General features: G+C 39.1%; 1 long non-coding RNA gene across 2 annotated transcripts in view; it reads left to right on the top strand.

The window, feature by feature from the left end:
* Positions 1–18,169, top strand: part of LOC109495580 — a 50,385-nt gene extending 32,216 nt beyond the window's left edge. The window contains exons 2-4 of one of the 2 annotated variants that reach the window (XR_006591837.1): positions 1,885–1,923; positions 3,096–3,304; positions 16,854–18,169. This is a non-coding gene — a long non-coding RNA (uncharacterized LOC109495580). The remainder of the gene's footprint in view (positions 1–1,884; positions 1,924–3,095; positions 3,305–16,853) is intronic. The other variant, XR_006591838.1, reaches the window with a different exon arrangement.
* The last annotated feature ends 2,306 nt before the right edge of the window (positions 18,170–20,475 follow it).

The raw sequence follows: 20,475 nt of genomic DNA on the forward strand, positions 1-20,475 counted from the left end.
CAAACCCCCTCATTTATCTACACTACAGTCCAATCCTTTATCTACACAGAAAAAAAATTTTTCTGACCCTCAAAGCTGATCATTTTTTCCTGTTAAACTCTTCCATAATATCCCTTGACTTACCTTTAGGATAAAAACCAAACCCCTTAGCAAAGCTTATAGTCATGATCTAGCCCCTGACCACCTCTGTAGCCTGATCTCTAATCTCCAGCCACAGGGAACATGTTTGTATTTTGTAAATGTCCCTTATTGCTTCTTATACAAGCTCTTTACTTTGTCTAAAACATTCCCTCCCCTCTTTTTGTTTGCCTGGATAATTCCCAGCAACTTTTAGGTTTCAGCTAAAATTTCACTTCCCTTGGTCTGTCATCTTTGATCCCTAAAATTAAGGCCAATTCCCCTTACTTCCATGCCTTATAGCACACACTTGATTATAGTTACTTGTTGAGTTTCTTTATTTCCCCGTAGCTCCAAGACAAGTCTTGTTGTTCACTGCTGCATTCCCAATGCTTAGCAAGTAAATAGCAAGTCAATAAATATCTGTGAATTGAATGAATGAATGAATAAATAATGTTTAATGGGTGTTAATGTCCATTGCCCATATTTTACAGCACAACTTCCTCATCTGGAACTTTTATTTTGATTTCATTATTAGTTGAATATATACTCAAGATTTCTTTAAGGGAGAGGAATATGAACGTTGTTCTATTCTGAAGCCTCTCATGTTTTTCTCTTGCCATCACTCCTAAACACGTTGCTTCACACTTGGTTCACACTTAAACAATAGCTTGGATTTCAAATTTTATCCCTCCAAACTCTGTTACAGACTCTGTTACAGTGGAAGCTCTAAATGAAGACTACCTGATGTTTGGTCATTTATAAATGATCTGTCTTAGTCTGTCTGAATGCTTATAAAATTATTTTCATCTCATTCCCATCTCCCACCATATATGTCTAGAAGTGGTTGGGGCGCCTGGGTGGCTCAGTCGGTTGAGCGTCCGACTTCGGCTCAGGTCACGATCTCGCGGTCCGCGAGTTCGAGCCCCGCGTTGGGCTCTGGGCTGATGGCTCAGAGCCTGGAGCCTGCTTCTGATTCTGTGTCTCCCTCTCTCTCTGCCCCTCCCCCATTCATGCTGTGTCTCTCTCTGTCTCAAAAATAAATAAACGTTAGAAGTGGTAGCTTTCCCCATTTATTTTGTAATGTTTCTATTTTATTTTACTAATATTTATTATTTTTTTAATGTTTATTTATTTTCGAGAAAGAGAGAGACAGAGTGTCAGTGGGGAAGGGGGACACAGAGAGAGGGAGACACAGAATCTGAAGCAGGCTCCGGGGTCTGAGCTGTCAGCACAGAGCCTGACCTGGGGCTCGGGCTCATGCACTACGAGATCATGACCTGAGTCCAAGTTGGATGCTTAACCAACTGAGCCACCCAGGTGCCACTGTTTTTCTCTATTTTAAAATCTTCTTTTAGGCCCAAACATTTTTTTATCAGTTTGTCTTTGATTTACTATTACTTTGTCCAAATTCTTTTGGGTTACTCCTCAGACATACTTGTAATCCTCAGTTTGGGGCTTTTTTTTTAAACTTTTAATGTTTTATTTATTTTTGAGAGAGAGAGACAGAGTGTGAGCAGGGGAGGGGCAGAGAGAGAGGGAGAGGCAGAATCCGAAGCAGGATCTAGGCTCTGAGCTGCCAGCACAGAGCCTGAAGCGGAGCTCAAACCCATGAACCGTGAGATCATGACCTGAGCCGAAGTCAGACACTTAACTGACTGAGCCACCCAAGCACCCCTCTCAGTTTGGGTTTTATCTCATCTTCTCTTCTTTTGTTCCTTCTGATTCTCTTTTGTACAGGCCATAACTTCTCGCTTTCTTATTTAGGATGTCAAACAGATTTCTAAATGAAAATCACTTTCAGAGGTAGGTAAATCTTCTGGATTACATTACTTCTCCCTTATCTATATTATTTTACATATCTTTCTTGGGCAAGAAGAGGGTTTGGGTGCCCAATGTGGATCAGGATTGGGGGCAGGTTGTGTGCCTGTAGGCAGAACTGGCCAACAGTTGTGGGGAGGGAGCAAAGGGGAGCCCTGTCTACGAGCCTTGTTAGGGAGCCTTGAGAAACAAACAATAATCTGAAACATGAAATCTGTGGGGGAAAATGAACTCAAGAACTGGATCTTTTTCAAGTATTTTCAGGCAAGACTGACCTTAGCTAGTAGGTTCTAGAGACAGAGCCAGGGATGTTAACGTGAAGAAATTAAACACACAAGCATGTGATAGCTTTTCATAGTGCTAGATTTGGAGGGAATTAAGACCTTAGGTTAGTTTGGGTGGTTTTCCCACTTTATATTCCCACCTATATCCAACATATCTGTCATACACCCAGGCAGGAAATATGGATTTCCTTTCGTACCACTCTCAGATTTCTAACTAGAGGCCAGATTAATACACCCATGTCCACAGTAATTCCCAGTGATTTTTGTCTTCCATGGCCTTGCTATACTGTGATAGGACATTGTGGTCCAAATGTCACTACCTGAGATACAGGAACTAGCTGGTTCTCTGACAAACCAAACCAATGGAATTCCTGATCTATCATCAGCTCTGCAGGCATGTGACCAACACTCTGCCTATAGACTTTGTTCACAGGGACAAATCTGCCAGGACAGATGAACTAGCACCTGCTCTCCATCCCCACCCCATCCTTCCCTACAAACTTTTGGAAGTTGCAGTCTCCAGATGCATGCAGGAAGATGATAGCCTCCAACATTACCATAACCAAAAAGATATGGCTCCACAGAAGGACCAGCTGCTCAGTCAATCTGCAGCTCTGCATGGACCCTGACGTTCTGAGTCAGCAAGCTGACAGCAGGGGAAGGATGCTCAGACTCCCTGTCTTCTTTCAGATGGGTAGATCTGCTCTGTGTAATGATGCAGAGCATGAATGGGCCACCGATTGTTTTTCTGAATCCAACTTCATCAGCCTTATAAGTTGGAGTCTTCCTCCTGACAGTAAGAGGCTTGTCATTTTTTGTGATCTGCATTGGTATGACTTTTATAATTTCTCTTTGTCTTTTTATGTGTTTCAGGCAGCAGTTGGGAGAGGCTGAATCAGGGGCTGCTGGCCAAGTACCATTTAAAGCTAGAAATGCTTCATTGATTTTTATCAATACCGCATCAGCCTGTTCTCCACTCCTCCAGCCTCCAACTGCAGGATTTCCCAAGGCACAGGTTTTGGTTGGCTGCTCAGTCTTCAGTCTAGATTAATGTACTCTTACACCTTCACATCTGGTACCTGGTGAGTCTCAAACTGCTGTCTCCAGTCCTGTTTTCTCATCTGAATTGTGATCCTGCTTAAAAGACATTTCTACCTGTCTACTCCACAAAGTTATTGTGTCCTTGATGGATGTACTTTTACCTTATTTATTCAAATTGCTAAACTAATAGAGCCCAAGTCATCAGGACAGGAAATAAAACACTTTGTGCACGGGCCATTTGGTTAATCTGTGGGAGGCATAACCCCATTTTCATTCCTTTGTTTCTTGGAGAGGAGAAAGTGTACCATATATTTGCCAAGGGTATAGAGCATTTACTTCATCGGGCAGGACCACACCCCCGCTTCCCATCTCAATATAGCATGATCCCCTAGCTGGCAGTGTAACTGAGTTTTCAGTAGCCATGTCACTGTTCTTTAGGGTTTGCACCAACTGCTTCTGGGTGGGAGGGTGCAAGACAAGATCTGTAAATTGAATGAGTGTCAAACTGTTGACTCACAGAATTCATTAGCCTAAAATAATGTTATATGGAAAATTCATATCATGTAGGGTATTTTCAGTTGCAAGAAACAGAATACCCACTGACTTATAGTTCTTGAAATTTTTCCCACGAGAAGGATATCTCTTTTGCACTGTCCTTCAGCATTTGCCTAAATGGAGTTGAATGTCACAGAAGTTCATTTAGAGTGAGAGCTACCATACTGTGCAGAGCTTTCTATAAATTTGGTTGGATTTTTTTTTCTCTTGAGGCAAGTGATCTTAAGGATGTATCCATGAGGTCACAGAAGTAGGATGTGGGAGGTCCGATAGAGAAGTCAGAAAAAAGGCATGTGGAGTGTAAGCCACTGCATGTATAACTTTTTTGTGACTTTGGCACCTGTTTGGGTGTAGTCTTGTTTACATTGTTTCCACTTGATGATGGTGTGCTGATGCTTGGCTTTATGTCTGGCTAGACGATACTAAGTTCATGATGAAAACGAGGTATCTCAGGGGCATGCATTGAGTGTCTCTCATGGATCAATAGTAAGCCACAGGCTGTTACCAAATAAATATACATATGTATTATATATATGTAAATTTTTACTATATTTTATATAATATATTATGTAATTTTATTTTATTTTTTGAGAGAGACACAGACAGAGACAGAGGGAGAGAGGGAGAGAGAATTCCAAGCAGGCTCCACACCCAGCATGGAGCTCGAATTGGGGCTCAGTCCCACGACTGTGAGGTCATGACCTGAGCCAAAACCAACAGTTGGATGCTTAAACAACTGAGCCACTCAGGTGCCAGTATATTACATAATTTTACATAAGGGGTCGTAGCTTTGTTTTGCATCAAAGTCTTGTTGTGGTTCTTCTAACAAACTTTATTCTTTCAACACCATTATAATCTAGCACACTTTGGGCACAACTGGCTCAGAGCTACTTGCACTTCAGCCTGGATAAGTTGGGATTTTCTCTCTAGAATGAAGATCAGGTTGCCACTTGCTCTACCACTAAGAAAGAGACACAAGACAGTTGACCCTTGAACAACACGAGTTTGAACTGCCTTGGTCCACTTATAAATGGATTGTTTTCAGTTAGTATAGTCCAGTATTGTTAATGTATTTTCTCTTCCTTTTAATTTTCTTAAAATTTTTTTTTAATTTTTTTTAAACATATATTCGTTTTTTGAAAGACAGAGAGAGACAGAGTGCAAATGGGGGAGGGGCAGAGAAAGAGGGTGACACAGAATTGGAAGCAGGCTCCAGTCTCTGAGCCGTCAGCCCAGAGCCTAATGCAGGGCTTGAACTCATGAACCACGAGATCGTGACCTAAGTTATAGCCAGATAACTTAGCCACCCATGCACCCCTAAAAATTTTTTTTAACATTTATTTATTTTTGAGAGACAGAGCGCTAGCGGGGTTGGGACAGAGAGAGAAGGAGACGCAGAATCTGAAGCAGGCTCCAGGCTCTGACCTGTCAGCACAGAGCCCAATGTGGGGCTCGAATCCATGAACCACGAGACCATGACCTGAGCCGAAGTCGGACGCTTAACTGGCTGAGCCACCCAGGAGCCCTTCTTCCTTACAATTTTCTTAATTTTTTCTCTTCTCTAGCTTACTTTATTATAAGACTACCATATATAATACAAAATATGTGTCAATAGACTGTTTATGTTATTGGTAAGGCTTCCAGTCAACAGTAGGGTAATAAGTTTGGGGGGAGTCAAAAGTCATACAAAGATTTTTGACTCTGTGTGGGCTTGGCACCCCTAAGTCCCCTGTTGTTCAAGAAACAACTGTCCTTGGTGAACCCCCTTGGATTTGGGAGGTAATGTGTATCACATGGATATGCTGCTCTGACCTATTTTCAGGTTAACACAAAAGGTTCTCAGCTTTAAGAGGGACCCAGAAAAAGAAGTTTCTCTAGCTGAACAGTTAAGGTTACTGGTAATGTTTAAAGTGTTAAAAGCCAGTGTGAAAGGCTCCATACTGTATAATGTGAACAACATGACACTGTAGAAAAGGCAAAACTATTGACACAGTAAAAAACTCAGTGGGTGCCAGTGATTTGGGGAGAGGGAAAGAGGATTGAATAGGTAGAGCAAAGGGGATTTTTATGGTGGTGAAACTATTCTGTATTATACTGCAATGTTGGATACATGATAATGTTGGATACATGCAGTTTTCAAAACCCAAAACATTGTTTAACACAAAGAAGAAACCTTAAAGGAAACCATGGACTTTAATAGTATATCAATATTGGTTTGTAAATTGTAACAATGTATCCTACTAATGCAAGATGTTAATAATAGGAGAGACTATGTGGGGGAAAATAAGGGATATTTGGAACTCTCTGTACTTTTTGTACAATTTTTCTATAAACTTAAAACTGCTCTAAAAATAAGTATATTAATAAAAAAGCAGGTACAAATTTTTACTAAGAGCACAGTCTAAATTAATATTGCAGAAGAAAAGATTTCATTGATTAGTAGTATGCTTTAGCCTACCCATATTTTAATAGGCCTCCATTTTTGTACTCCATTTTTGGAGTAACATGCCATTTTTTTTTTCCTTTTCATTGGGGCCTGCTGGAACAAGAGGAGAGCTATGTTAGTTTCTAATAGCTTCTCTATGATGGCTCTGGTTTTAATTAAATTCCTTTGATTCACTAGTCTCTCGGTAAAAAAATAAATTGGGGGTTCTCAGTAAAAGGAAACACATGCATCTAATTTTCCTCCCTTCAGAAATTCCACTAAAACTTAGTTAAAAAAAAATTTAAGGCCATAAACTGACAAGCTAGTAAAGATGAGAATAAACAACATCAAAGACATTTCATAGGCTATGAAGCAGACAGGTTGGTGGTTACTCAGAGGAGTCCAGAGAAAGTGGGCTCTTAACCTAGTAGGGGAAATAAACTGATTTCCATCGCAGAAATGCTTAAAATGCCAGGGATTATCAGGACCAGGCACCTCTGGAAATGGAAATAAAAGTTGGAGAATGTTAAAAACGGAAGATTAGTTGAAAGCTAATGATGGAACAGATAGCTAAATCTTGTTTCTTACTCCACACTGCTGGTTATCTATTCCCAGCCCCCACCATAGACTAGAGACTCCTTCTTTGGGGAGGGTAAAAATGAGAGTGTCTGGTCTGAGGGTCATCAGTCATAGTGGAACGTGGGGTAACACACCAGACATGTGGGAATGAGAGTGTATCTGAATGCTGAGTTCTCTTACCTTGTCTGACGCCGACATTGGCAGTCAGATTGGAAGATCCTTCTCTGAGGATCAGACCAGCCCATGAAGAAAGCTAAAGATATCAGTTTGGGGGTCCCTCAACAAACAGCCCAGCCCTAAAGCTCAGAACTGACATATACTTAAAAGTTTCTATTTAAAAAGTTTTTAATTTAATTTTAAGTGTTATATTAGTTTCAGGTGTACAATACAGTGATTCAACACTTTCATACATCACCATTGAGTGGTGTCATGGCATGTGCATTCCTTAATCCCCATCACCTACTTCACCCATCCCTGAACCCACCTTCCCTCCAGTAACCACCAGTTTCTTCTCCATAGTTAAGAGTCTATTTTTTTAATTTAATTTTTAATGTTTATTTATTTTTGAGAGAGGGAGAGAGAGAGAGAGCATGAGAGGGGGAGGGGCAGAGAGAGAAGAGGGCGGGGGGGGGGGGGAAACAGAGAATCTAAAGCAGGCTCCAGGCTCTGAGCTGTCAGCACAGAGCCCGATGTGGGGCTCAAACCCATGAACCATGAGATCATGACCTGAGCCAAAGTCTGACACTTACCCGACTGAGCCACCCAGGTGCCTGTTAACAGTTGATTTCTTGTTTTGCCTTTCTCTCTCCCCTTTTTGCCCCTTTTCTTTCTTAAATTCCACATATGAGTCAAGTCATATGGTATTTGTCTTTCTCTGACTGACTTATGTCACTTAGCATGATACTCTCTAGTTCCATCCAGATACTTAAAGCTTTCAATTAGTTTTTAGTGTCATACTCTTAAATATGAGCAAACAATTAACAGAAAGTTGAAGAAAACTTATAAAGAAAGATACAATCCCAAATAAATAAATATAAAGAAGAATATTTGAGGAAATAGCAATGAGGCAAGGAGAGAAAAAACTTAAATACAAGATATTACATTCATGAAACAAGATGCTACATAAAAACAATATTCAGATTGCAAAAATTATTCTTTGGAATTAAAGTTATGGTAGCATAGATGAAAATCTTGGCAGAAGAGTTGGAAGATCCAGTTGAGGAATCATCCAGAAGGTAGAGCAAAAACACCAAGGGCTAGGAAATAAGAGAAGAAAAAAATCCAGAGAACAAGGTCAAGAGGTCCAACATCTGAATAATAGGAGTTTCAGACAGAGAGAAATAAGAAAACAATTGGGGAGGCATTAAGAAGATAATTTACAAAAATTTCCCGGAACTGAACCTCATGAGTTTTTAGATTGAAAGATCTCACTCAGTGTATATGCGCCACCAGGGATGAAAAAAGACCCACACCCAGACACATTACTATGAAATTTAAGAACACAAGAGATGAAGAGAAGAGACTACAAACTTCCAAAAAGGAAAAAAGAGGTCTCATACAAAGGATCAAGAATCAGAATGTCTTTTGAGTCCTCAGTAGTAATACCGGAAAGCAGAAAGCAATGGTGAACTTAACAGAAACCCATGGAGGAGGGGAAGGAAAAAAAAAAAAAAGAGGTTAGAGTGGGAGAGAGCCAAAGCATAAGAGACTGTTAAAAACTGAGAACAAACTGAGGGTTGATGGGGGGTGGGAGGGAGGGGAGGGTGGGTGATGGGTATTGAGGAGGGCACCTTTTGGGATGAGCACTGGGTGTTGTATGGAAACCAATTTGACAATAAATTTCATATATTAAAAAAATAAAATAAAATAAAATTTCTTAGACCTTCAAAAAAAAAAAAAAAAAGAAAGCAATGGTGAAATTGTCTCAAAATTCCCAGGGAAAATTACTTCTATATTCTATATCTCTGTATATTTATGTATTAGTTCCATATCCAGTATGCATGTAGAGGGAAAGAAGACATTTTCAGACATGCAAGATCTCAAAAAATTTACTTCCCAGGTGTCCTTTCTCATGAACTTACTGAAGGTTGGGTTCCATCAAAACAAAAGACCTTTCCTAGGAGAAAAGAGAAAGGAACCTCCAAGATGTTTGCAAAGGGAGATCCTAGGACAACAGCTATGCCACAAGTCAAAGTTGGAGTAGGTCAGAGGCCCTGGGACGGAAATATTTAGCAAGATAAAACTGATAGAATATTTATCAACCAGAAGAGAGACTGATTGAATTAGTGGTTAGAAAATTAAGCAAACATACACATGAAAATTATTAACTCCAGGGAAAGCAAAACATTTGCAGGAAAAAAAAAATGACGATAGTTGACTCTGTTCTGAAATCACCATTGAAATGCCTTAAAAGCATAATGTTGAACAAAAATCAAAATGGCTGCACAAATGCTTCGAGAAGCATTATTTTAAACTAAGTAACCTTTTCCTTCGCTTCTGCAAACCTTGCCTTCTCCCTTCTTAGCCTTTTGTTTTAGGAACCCAGTCCTACCCTGAAGACACGACTAAGGAGGCTGGCAGTACACAATTCCTATCAAGACCAGCTAGATCCTGTATTTCCCTATAAAGCCCCCTCCCCACTTCCTCCAGTGGGCTTGCAGTTTTGAAGGCTTTAGCCTGCTGCAACCTCCTTTGCCTGGCAAAGCAATAAAGCTACTTTTCCTCTTCATCCCAAACTCTGTCTTTGCATTATATTTTGGTTCCAAAGCATGGAGTTCAGTTTTTGTCAACATATATACATCTAATAATATAAACACCATCTATTTATCTAATCACTATACTATGATGATGAGGAATGGGACACTGACTGTATATGCATGTGTTTAATTGTGGTGGGGTGAGGAAAACCAATAGAGAATGCCTACTAAAAGAAAGTGGTGTAGCAATAGAAGCGTGGTATCTAGAGTATAGAGGTGCGTGGGAGGAAAGTCATCTAGAGTTGAAAGTAATTGTCCTTGATATGAGAGGAATGATGGGTAGGACTGAGGACTCTTCTTTAATATATCTTGTTAAAGTTGTTCACTTTTTAAAAAAATGAAGACAAGAGGTGCCTGGTGGCTCAAGTCATGATCTTGTGGTTCTTAAGTTCGAACCTCACATCTGCCAGCAGAGAGCCTGCTTCGGATCATCTGTCCCCCTCTCTGTCTGCCCCTCCCCTGCTCATGCTTTCTCTCTCAACAATAAATAAATCATTAAAAATTTTAAAAAATGAAGACAAGCGTTCATTGGTAATCACAATATTTAAGAGACATTATTTAGGACACTGCAATAATTATTATTTTTCTACCATGTCTTGTACACGGTGAGTACTCTCAGTTGTTTTCTCAACTGAGCCCTTTAAAATGTGTCAGCAATTGTAGCAAGTCATTACTGGCCTGTAAGATCCTTGAGATCAAGGATAATTTCTTATACATCTTTATAGTTTCTTCGGGGCATAGTGTGGCATCATTTGCATTTTACTTGTATTAATGTGTAGGAGTTTTCATGGTTAAGTCCCACGAAGACCCGAGTCAAATTCCTTTATATTCTTAGTTAACGTATAAGTGATACTGAGTTGAACATTTAACTTCACAAATAAGTTCTGCCTCTCAGTCAAGAAGTCAGCTGACAAAATTGTTTTGAGTGGGCAAGACAGATCACATAGTTCTTTATTAACTATATTACATTCCCTAGGAAAAGAATCTGAGAGATTTTCCCAAGGTCACCCAGAGAAGCAGGCAGCACCTCCTCTTCTAAATCAGATCATTCGCCAAATTTTTGTGATAAATACACTTAGAGTAGGTGTGAGGAAAAAGTCAGAAGGGTTTATCCCACTTGAGATTAACAGGCAGTGTAATTGGTCTTTGACCAGAGTGTTGATGGATAAAAGACAAAAACTGGTGTACAAATTCAGCTTTCACTTTGTTGAAAGGGTATTAAAAATAGAAAGGAATTCTATTTAGGTTTAGACATGAAGGTTGAGATATAATAAGAACTTTTGTAAAGGAGTGGGCTTGAGCTCTTTTTTTCTTACTGAAGAGTCCAAATTATGAAGCTGCCAGAATAATCATCCTGCCTGCTTGCTTGTATTTCTGGTGCCCTGATTAATCACACGGCTGTCCTAAATCAGCAGTTTTTAATCTATAAATTCACAGCTCCAGAGAGTTCATGTGAGATTATCCAGGCACTATTTAAAGGACCAGAGAGCAAGGAAACAAAGGAGGCTCTTCGTAGGGGGTATGCAAGTACTTTCCTAATCCCATGGCACTTGGTAATTTTACAAAGTAGATATGGCATCTTTGTCAAGCAAACCTCTTCTAACAGATTCTTCTCTCCATTTGTTCCCTCTCATTATAAACGAAATTTATGTTTTATACCTCCAATAGGGGGCAGTTATTTAAGTCGAACAATTCTACTATCTTCTCTTTGCTGCAGTAATAGCTGCCTCTTGTATGGAATCTTATCTTGGACATCTTAGATTTTAAAAAGCAAAAAACAAAATACAAAAAACCTCAGAAGAGCATCCCAGGACTTCAGGGAATACAAATACAATTCAGAAAACTTTTGAGAGATTGGAGTCTAGGAAACAGCAAGTGAAAGAAAACTGCATTAATAATTACTATTTAAAAATCTGCCACCGAGAAGGTAACCACAAACTTAAAAGGGCTTGTCTATTAGCTTCTATAATTTTGGATTGATTTTCAGAGATATATTTTCTGGGTAAAATCAAAGGAAGCACTCTGCATTTTTGGCATTAATTCAATACTAATACTTTGCATTCACTGTTCCATATTTTTGAAAATGCTGTTCCATCTGTATTTTGAAGTAGATAATGCAGGCATTATTATCATTTATACATTGAGGAAACTGAGACATGAGAACTTAAGTGACATGACCAAGACCTCACAACTACAACATGAAAAGCAGGACCAGAATTCTTGTTCTATTGTTTTATTCGTTACCATCTGTCAGTAAATGTTAATTACAGGCATTCCCACTTTATAGTTTGGAATATAAAGACAAAACCAAAAAATTTAAGGGGTTTGTTCAAGGTCATTCTGTAAGAGAAATGAATAGCTAAGAAAAATACATGAGCGCTGACTTGAAATCCTTTGCTCAAATCACTTAACCACAACAAATGTAAGAGTGAAAGCTAAATAGCTATGTAGAACACACTGTCCATTACTGTTCTTAAGGTTTGTCCTAGATAAAAGGTTTCCATTAAAGTCCATCTCTTCCTGGCAAACACTGTAGCCTTTGTGTAACTATTTGTCTCCTCTAGATGTATTAGAAATGATAGAGAAGCAACAATTTTTTTCCCCTGGGTAAATAATGGAAACAAACCAATCCTTTGTGATGCACAAAAGTCAGAAAGATTAAATTGTTTACAACTCAAATACAGAATTATGTTCATCATACAGATTAAGGTTTATAACAGGCATTGTGTGGCCAAATAATTAAGATAATATTATAGTAACATTCTGTTAATTTGACTTTTAAAACTCAATTTTAAGTCAAAGAAACCACTATACACCAGATGAATGATTGCTTTTGCGTTCTTAGATTTTTTTAAAAAATGGATACTATAGTGGAAATTGGTCATTATTTGGGCCACCCGACCTGCTTCCCTATATTTAGAGAATTCTTCACCTTGTAAATCTTGGTGACCTGCAAAGATTTCTCCCATAATGGAAATAGAAGATCTGAAATACTTTCTTTGCCTCTCTTGCTGCTAAGGTGCAAATATGTATTTAATCACACATCTATGCTCGACCTTTGATTCCAAGTTAAAGATACAAGTTGTTTCTTTCTCTCTTTCTCCTTGTCACTGTCTTTCCTAGTGTCAGTACAGTTACTATAAAGCAACAGTTTCTAACAGCCAAAGTGCATCAAGTACTTGATGTCTGTGGCACCAGCTCTAGGGTGACCACCTTGTCACAATTTGCCTAGCACTTTTTCAGTTCTTGCTTGGAAAGCTCTGAATCCCTGAAAACCTTTCAGTCCCAGGAAAACCACAATGGGAAGTTCATCTTTGCTGTTTAGCTTGAAGCCTGGTTGTCTAACCCTTCCAGTAATTCTGTGAGCCACCCAATATATTCTTTCTTTAAAAAAAAAAATTATGGAGGTGTAACCCTATGTTATTTTAATTAACGATTGTTCTGCTTAAATCAGTGACAGTTGGTCTTTGTTACTGCTGCGGTGAACCTTCACTGAAACAGACACCTTTGTGTGGAAGCAGTTTGGAAACCAACGTTTCACCATGACCGGATGGTTAATTCAGCTGCTTGGGTTACTACAAACCCTATGTGATGTTAGTGAAGTCTTTTAATATTTTAAAGGTGTAGCAAAAGCATCAATAATGATTATTCTTACTGTATTGTTAAATCCTGAGATATTTCTCATGGTTGAGACTGTTGTGAATCGTTTTCCCCTGGTGGTGAGATAAACAAACATTGACAGAATGTACAATCACTTAGAAGTAAAGCTGATGGCAGGAAGTCTTTGAATTTCCCCATCCCATCCCATCCCATCCCATCCCATCCCATCCCATACCCCGCCTTCCCCAAAATTTATGAACGCTTGTTTCTCCAAGAAAAAAAAAATTAAGTCAAAAAAACAGAAGGAAGTGGTGACTTAAAAAAAGCCACTCAACTATTCATCTTTGGAGCATATGTAAAGTTCTTCGTCATTTCTCCTGATAGTTAGACCATCCCTCTCTCATTCGTTTTCTCCTTCATGACATCCTCACACTCCTGTGCTTGGATTGTTTTGTCCTTTGGAGATAAAACCTTCAGTGAGGATACTCACTGTTCCTCAAATGATTATTAAAATGTTATTACAGGGGTGCTTGGGTGGCTCAGTTGGCTAAGCGTCCGACTTCGGTTCAGGTCATGATCTCATGGTTCATGAGTTCAAGCTCCATGTGGGGCTTTCTGCTGTCAGCATGCAGCCCACTTTGGATCCACTGTCCTTTTCCCTCTCTGCCTCTCCCCTGCTTATGCATGCTCTCTCTCTCAAAAACAAATATTTAAGAAAATGTTATTGCATAAATAGTACCTCTCTATTAAAGAAAAATAGAAAGCAGAAGAAGATGACTAGAAATAAGCATCCATAATTCCGCCACTGCCATTTTGGTATTCTTTTTATGTAATTTTTAAAATTTGGGGTCAAGGGTGCCTGGGTGGCTCAGCTGGTTGAGTGTCTGACCCTTGATTTCAGCTCAGGTCATGATCTTACTGTTGGTGGGATAGAGCCCCACATTAGGCTCTGTGTTGACAACACGGAGCCTGCTTGGGATTCTCTCTCCCTCTCTCTCTGCCCCTTCCCCCACTTTTGCACACGTGCACATGAGTACTCTCTTTCTCTCTCAAAATAAATAAATAAACATTAAAACAATTGGGGGCCAAACTGTTTACACTATTTCAAAGCCTGCTTTATTATCAGTACTGTGAATTTTTTTCCGTGTATATGTACACCGATATTTTAAATGATTGCATACTTTACGATGTATGGAAGTATCATAACATGTCATCAATGAACTCTTGGACACTTTTAGTTTTTATCAACAAGACTATTAAAAATTATATAATCTTGGGGTGCCTGGGTGGCTCAGTTGGTTAAGCATTCAAATCTTGATTTCAGCTCAGGTCATGATCTCACGTTTTGTTGAGTTCAAACACCATGTGGGGCTCCACACTGTCAGAGGTTTTTTTAAAATAAACTTTAAAAACACAACACTATTCTTTTAAAAAAGGTTACATAATCTGGGGCGCCTGGGTGGCTCAATAGGTTAAGTGTCCAGCTCTTGATCTCAGCTCAGGTCTTGATCTCAGGGTTCAAGCCCTATGTTGGGCTGCACAATGAGTGCGAAACCTACTTTAAAAAATAAAATTAAATAGTCTATCCCTGAAGGTTTATTTTCCCAAAATAAATATTGGAATTTTTACATCAGAAGCTGTGCTCAATTTTTGAGAATTTTCTTATATTTTGCCAAAGTACTTGCCAGAAAATTTACCTTTTTATGCTCCCATTATTCATCTCTGGGATGTCTACCCTCAATAGCACTGACTATTGTTCCTTTTAACATTTGTAGTTTGATAAACGGATATCTCATTGTTTTACTGGTTAGTAGGGAGGCTAAACATTTTAATATATTTTTTGGCCTTGCATTCCCTCTTTTTTGAATTATTTGCTCCTATCAAGTGCCCATTTTCTTCAAGGTTGATGTTTGAGATTAACCACTTAGTTCTGAAATGCAAAAAAGTATGCTCAAGTTCTGAAAATAATTATCAACCCCTCCAAAAAATTGTCATTGTCTGCTTTGCCATCACCACCTAGTTATTTAATTTTTACAAATTTCTTCCTCCCTGAAATAGGTTTCTGGTTGATTTTCACTCTTATTTCCTTCTCAAGAAGTCCTTAGATTTTCAAAATTTATTTTCTCTTATCCCATGAAGTGCCATATTAATATTATGCTAAGTATATTAAATTTTAATTTCACTTATTTATTTTGAGAAAGAGAGAGAGAGGGGTTTAAAAATACTGTCTCACTTTTGAAAATAAAAAGTACATCTTGAGTCTTATATTTGAGGAGTATATTAAATAAGCTTGAGGAACATATTAAACTATTGAATAAAATAGTTGCAATGCTGGTATTTGTCTCAAGGTGGGAGTTCGGAGGAAGTGGAGTCAGTATCTCTATAGCAGTATTTGCTGCCTGTTTCCCAACTATTTTGCTGCTTTTTGCTGGCCCTCATGTATGTTATTACCTTAAAATCCTTACCCAGGATTTTAAATCATTAAAAATGATTTTAATCCTTAAAATCATTACCCAGTTCTAAAGCCCACCTACTGGACATTGGTGGAGGCTGTTAGTATCAGTCACACCAGAGAGAGAAGAGTGGGCAGGAAACTCATCAGGGGATCTTGGTTGGCCTCTATATCTTAGCTCTATTTTTAACTCTCTGCAATCAACGTTGATGACATTAGACATTTGCTTAATCTCAGTGCCTTCGGTCACTCTTTCTTTGGCTCATTCCTCTCACACCTTAGACCCTTCTCCCAAGCTACACCCTATGCTTAGAGTGACCATATGCTCTCTTTTTCTCGAGTCCCAATTTCAAATATTCTGTCCTATTGCCAAATCATATGTCAGACCATATGCTTCATATTTTCTTTGGGGAAATATATTCACTTACCTGTGCTTCAGTTCCCTAAATTCTGCTCACCAAGATTTCTATTGGTTTTGCAAAACAGTTTATGAAAAATGTCATTAATCCAAAATACAGCTCAGATATTCTCTCTTACGGGAAGCATTCCTTCATAGCCTGCCTTTCTTCAGTGCAGCTCATAAGTGCTCCCAGAGCTCTCTCTATGCCTCCTTCCGCAGGGCACAACCCAAGCCTTAGATTTCCCTCACCCACGCATTAGAATTTCCATCCTTGGCATATCTGGAAAAAGTGAAAGCTGAGGAGGGTTGCTCTACATCTATTATGAATTCACCCACCTGCACTTTGCTGCTCAGGAAAGTATTCTCTGTCCAGTTAGAGAATACCCTTCATTTTTCTACTGCTAATGGTTTGGATCATATACTCTAGTCCACATTCTCTTTCTCCTGCCTGGTAGCCTATTGATCTGAGTATTCCCCAGCAGTACATGTCCCCATCTTGGTTGTTTCAGTCTAGAATAATACCATGGGTGAGGGGTGGGCTTTCCCCTCTAAATCTAGTTGTACAGTCTAGAGTCCAGAAAGAGATTCAGTATTCTAAGGATCTAGGAGACAATTATCAGATCATGCACATACACACATTGATTTCTCAAGGACAAACATCAATTTTCAGAGCAGTACCAATAAAGAGGAAAAGAACATTTGTCCTAATTTTTTTTATATATAACACAGCCCTGGTACACAATGGAGATAGGAATTTGCATTATAATGCAGAATAGCATTAATTTTTGTATTCATCTTTCCTTTCTCTTCTGCTTTTAAACAGGGAGCTCCAGGCTAACAAGAAATAAGAAAATGGACCAACTACTGAGTCTAATTTCCTCCTAATGGATGAGAATATGTTATAAGCTGTGGCCCATGTCTGCAGAAAAGCATACAGCTAGCCAATGCATGAAGAATTTTGCATAGTTTCAAGGCACCCATGGATCTGTCTAAAAGATTTCTGCATCTCAGGATAAGAATTCCTGTCATATTTATATGTGTGTTAGGCACTGGAGAAGCAGATATTAATCAAAGAATCATATAGACAAATGTAAATTACCACTGTAATTTTAGGTGCATAACAGGTTGGTTGTCCTAGGCAGAGAGGTCCCAGAAGGCTTTTCTGGCAAAGTGATGATTGGGGTAGAGTCAAACAGAAGGGTAGAGAGAGTCCAGATAGAGGAAATAGCCTGAAAAAAAGTTCTGTGGCCAGGAGGCATAGGCATATTTAGGGAATGGAAAGGCTAGTGTGGCTGATGGACAGAGAATGAGGGAGAGGAAAGCTTCAGAAAGAGGCCAGTTATGAAGGGCCTCATAGACCAGTTAGGGAATTTAGTCTTTATTCTAGGAGCATTGGGAACTGTTCATGGTAGAAGGGTGATACCTGGTTTTGGTTATGAATCAAAACTCTGGCTATTATGCGGGAATGAATTAGAGGGAAGCAGGAGTGGATGGGGAGAGATCAGTTTGGACACTATGACTCTAGTCCAAGGGAAGGTGGTAATCTCAAGTACAGAGGTGACTGTGGAGGAAAAGAGAAATGGCTGGGTTCAAGGACCAGCCAGAAGTGAAATGATAGAACTGAGAGATGAGTTGGAAAACAGGAGAACAGGTGAGAGAGAGGGAAATGTTAAGAAGAGCATCTGGGTTTTGGGTTCCATGATAGATTAAATGGTGGTTCGGGCGCCTGGGTGGCTCAGTTGCTTGAGCGACTGACTTCGGCTCAGGTCATGATCTTATGGTTTGTGAGTTCGAGCCCTGCGTCGGGCTGTATGCTGACACCTCAGAGCCTGCAGCCTGCTTCGGATTCTGTGTCTCCCTCTCTCTCTGCCCCTCTCCTGGTCATGCTCTGTCTCTCTCTGTCTCAGAAATAAATAAACGTTAAAAAAAATGGTGGTGCCATTCAGAGAGATCATACAATGCTAATAAAGGTCCAAATTTTGGTGAGGGAAGATACTGGGTTCATTTTGCACCAGTTGGAACTGGGTCATAGGGTAGTTCTATCTTTAATTTTTTGAGGAACCTCCATACTGTTTTCCAGAGTGGCTGCACCAGCTTGCCTTCCCACCAACAATGCAAAAGAGATCCTCTTTCTCCACATCCTCGCCAACATCTGCTGTTCCTTGAGTTGTTAATGTTAGCCATTCTGACAGGTGTGAGGTGGTATCTCATTGTGGTTTTGATTTATTTCCCTGATGATGAGTGATGTGGAGCATTTTTTCATGTGTCAGTTGGCCATCTGGATGTCTTCTTTGGAGAAGTGTCTATTCATGTCTTTTGCCCACTTCTTCACTGGATTATTTGTTTTGTGGGTGTTGAGTTTGATAAGTTCTTTATAGATTTTGGATACTAACCCTTTATCTGATTTGTCATTTGCAAATATCTTCTCCCATTCTGTTGGTTGCCTTTTAGTTTTGCTGATTGTTCCCTTCACTGTGCAGAAGCTTTTTATTTTGATGAGGTCCTAGTAGTTCATTTTTGCTTTTGTTTCCCTTGACTCTGGAGACATGTTGAGTAAGGAGTTGCTGTAGCCAAGATCAAAGAGGTTTTTGCCTGCTTTCTCCTCGAGGATTTTGATGGTTTTCTGTCTTACAGTTAGGTCTTTCATCCATTTTGAGTTTATTTTTGTGTGTGGTATAAGAAAGTGGTCCAGGTTCATTCTTCTGCGTGTCGCTGCCCAGTTTTCCCAGCACCACTTGCTGAAGAGACTGTCTTTATTCCATTGGATATTCTTTCCTGCTTTGTCAAAGATTAGGTGGCCATACGTTTGTCCATTTCTGGGGTCTCTATTCTGTTCCATTGATCTGAGTGTCTGTTCTTGTGCCAGTACCATACTGTCTTGATGATTACAGCTTTGTAGTATAGCTTGAAGTCTGGGATTGTGATGCCTCCTGCTTTGGTTTTTTTTTTTTTCAAGATCGATTTGGCTATTTGGGGTCTTTTCTGGTTCCATACAAATTTTAGGATTATTTGTTCTATCTCTGTGAAGAATGCTGGTGTTACTTTGTATAGGGATTGCATTGAATGTATAGATTGCTTTGGGTAGTATCGACATTTTAACAGTATTTGTTCTTTCTATCCAGGAGCATGGAATCTTTTTCCATTTTTTTGTGTCTTCTTCAATTTCATTCATAAGCTTTCTATAGTTTTCAGTGTATAAATTTTTCACCTCTTTAGTTAGATTTACTCTTTGGTATTTTATGTTTTTTTGTGCAACTGTAAATGGGCTCAATTCCTTGATTTCTCTTTCTGTCGCTTCATTGTTGGTGGACAGGAATGCAACCGATTTCTTTGCATTGATTTTATATCCTGCAACTTTGCTGAATTCATGAATCAATTCTAGCAGTTTTTTGGTGGAATCTTTTGAGTTTTCCATATAGAGTATCATGTCATCTGTGAAGGGTGAAAGTTTGACCTCCTCCTAGCCAATTTGGATGCCTTTTATTTCTTTGTGTTGTCTGATTGCAGAGGCTAAGACTTCTACTACTATGTTGAATAACAGTGGCTAGAGTGGACATCCCTGTCTTGTTCCTGACCTTAGGGGGAAGCTCTCAGTTTTTCCCCATTGAGGATGATATTAGCATTGTGTTGTTCATATCTGGCTTTTATGATCTCAAGGTATGCTCCTTCTATCCCTACTTTCTTGAGGGTTTTTATCAAGAAAGGATGCTGTATTTTGTCAAATGCTTTCTCTGCATCTATTGAGAGGATCATATGGTTCTTGTCCTTTCTTTTATTGATGTAGTGAATCACATGTTTTGCGGACATTGAACCAGCTCTGCATCCCAGGTAGAAATCCCACTTGGTCGTGGGGAATAATTTTTTTAATGTATTGTTGGATCCGGTTGGCTAATATCTTGTTGAGGATTTTTTGCATCCATGTTCATCAGGGAAATTGGTCTATAGTTCTCCTTTTTAGTGAGGTCTCTGTCTGGTTTTGGAATCAAGGTAATGCTGGCTTCATAGAAAGTGTTTGGAAGTTTTCCTTCCATTTCTATTTTTTGGAACAGTTTCAAGAGAATAGGTGTTTGGTAGAATTCCCCTGGAAAGCCATCTGGCTCTGGACTCTTGTTTATTGGGAGATTTTGATTACTAATTTGATTTCCTTACTGGTTGTGGGTCTGTTCAAATTTTCTATTTCTTCCTGTTTCAGTTTTGGTAGTGTATATGTTTGGTAGAATTCCCCTGGAAAACCATCTGGCTCTGGACTCTTGTTTTTTGGGAGATTTTTGATTACTAATTCGATTTCCTTACTGGTTATGTGTCTGTTCAAATTTTCTACTTCTTCCTGTTTCAGTTTTGGTAGTGTATATGTTTCTAGGAATTTGCTCATTTCTTCCAGGTTACCCATTTTATTGGCATATAATTGCTCATGATATTCTCTTATTATTGTTTTTATTTCTGCT

The sequence above is a fragment of the Felis catus genome, chromosome F1 (assembly GCF_018350175.1).
Source record: "Felis catus isolate Fca126 chromosome F1, F.catus_Fca126_mat1.0, whole genome shotgun sequence".
Taxonomy (NCBI): Eukaryota; Metazoa; Chordata; class Mammalia; order Carnivora; family Felidae; genus Felis; species Felis catus.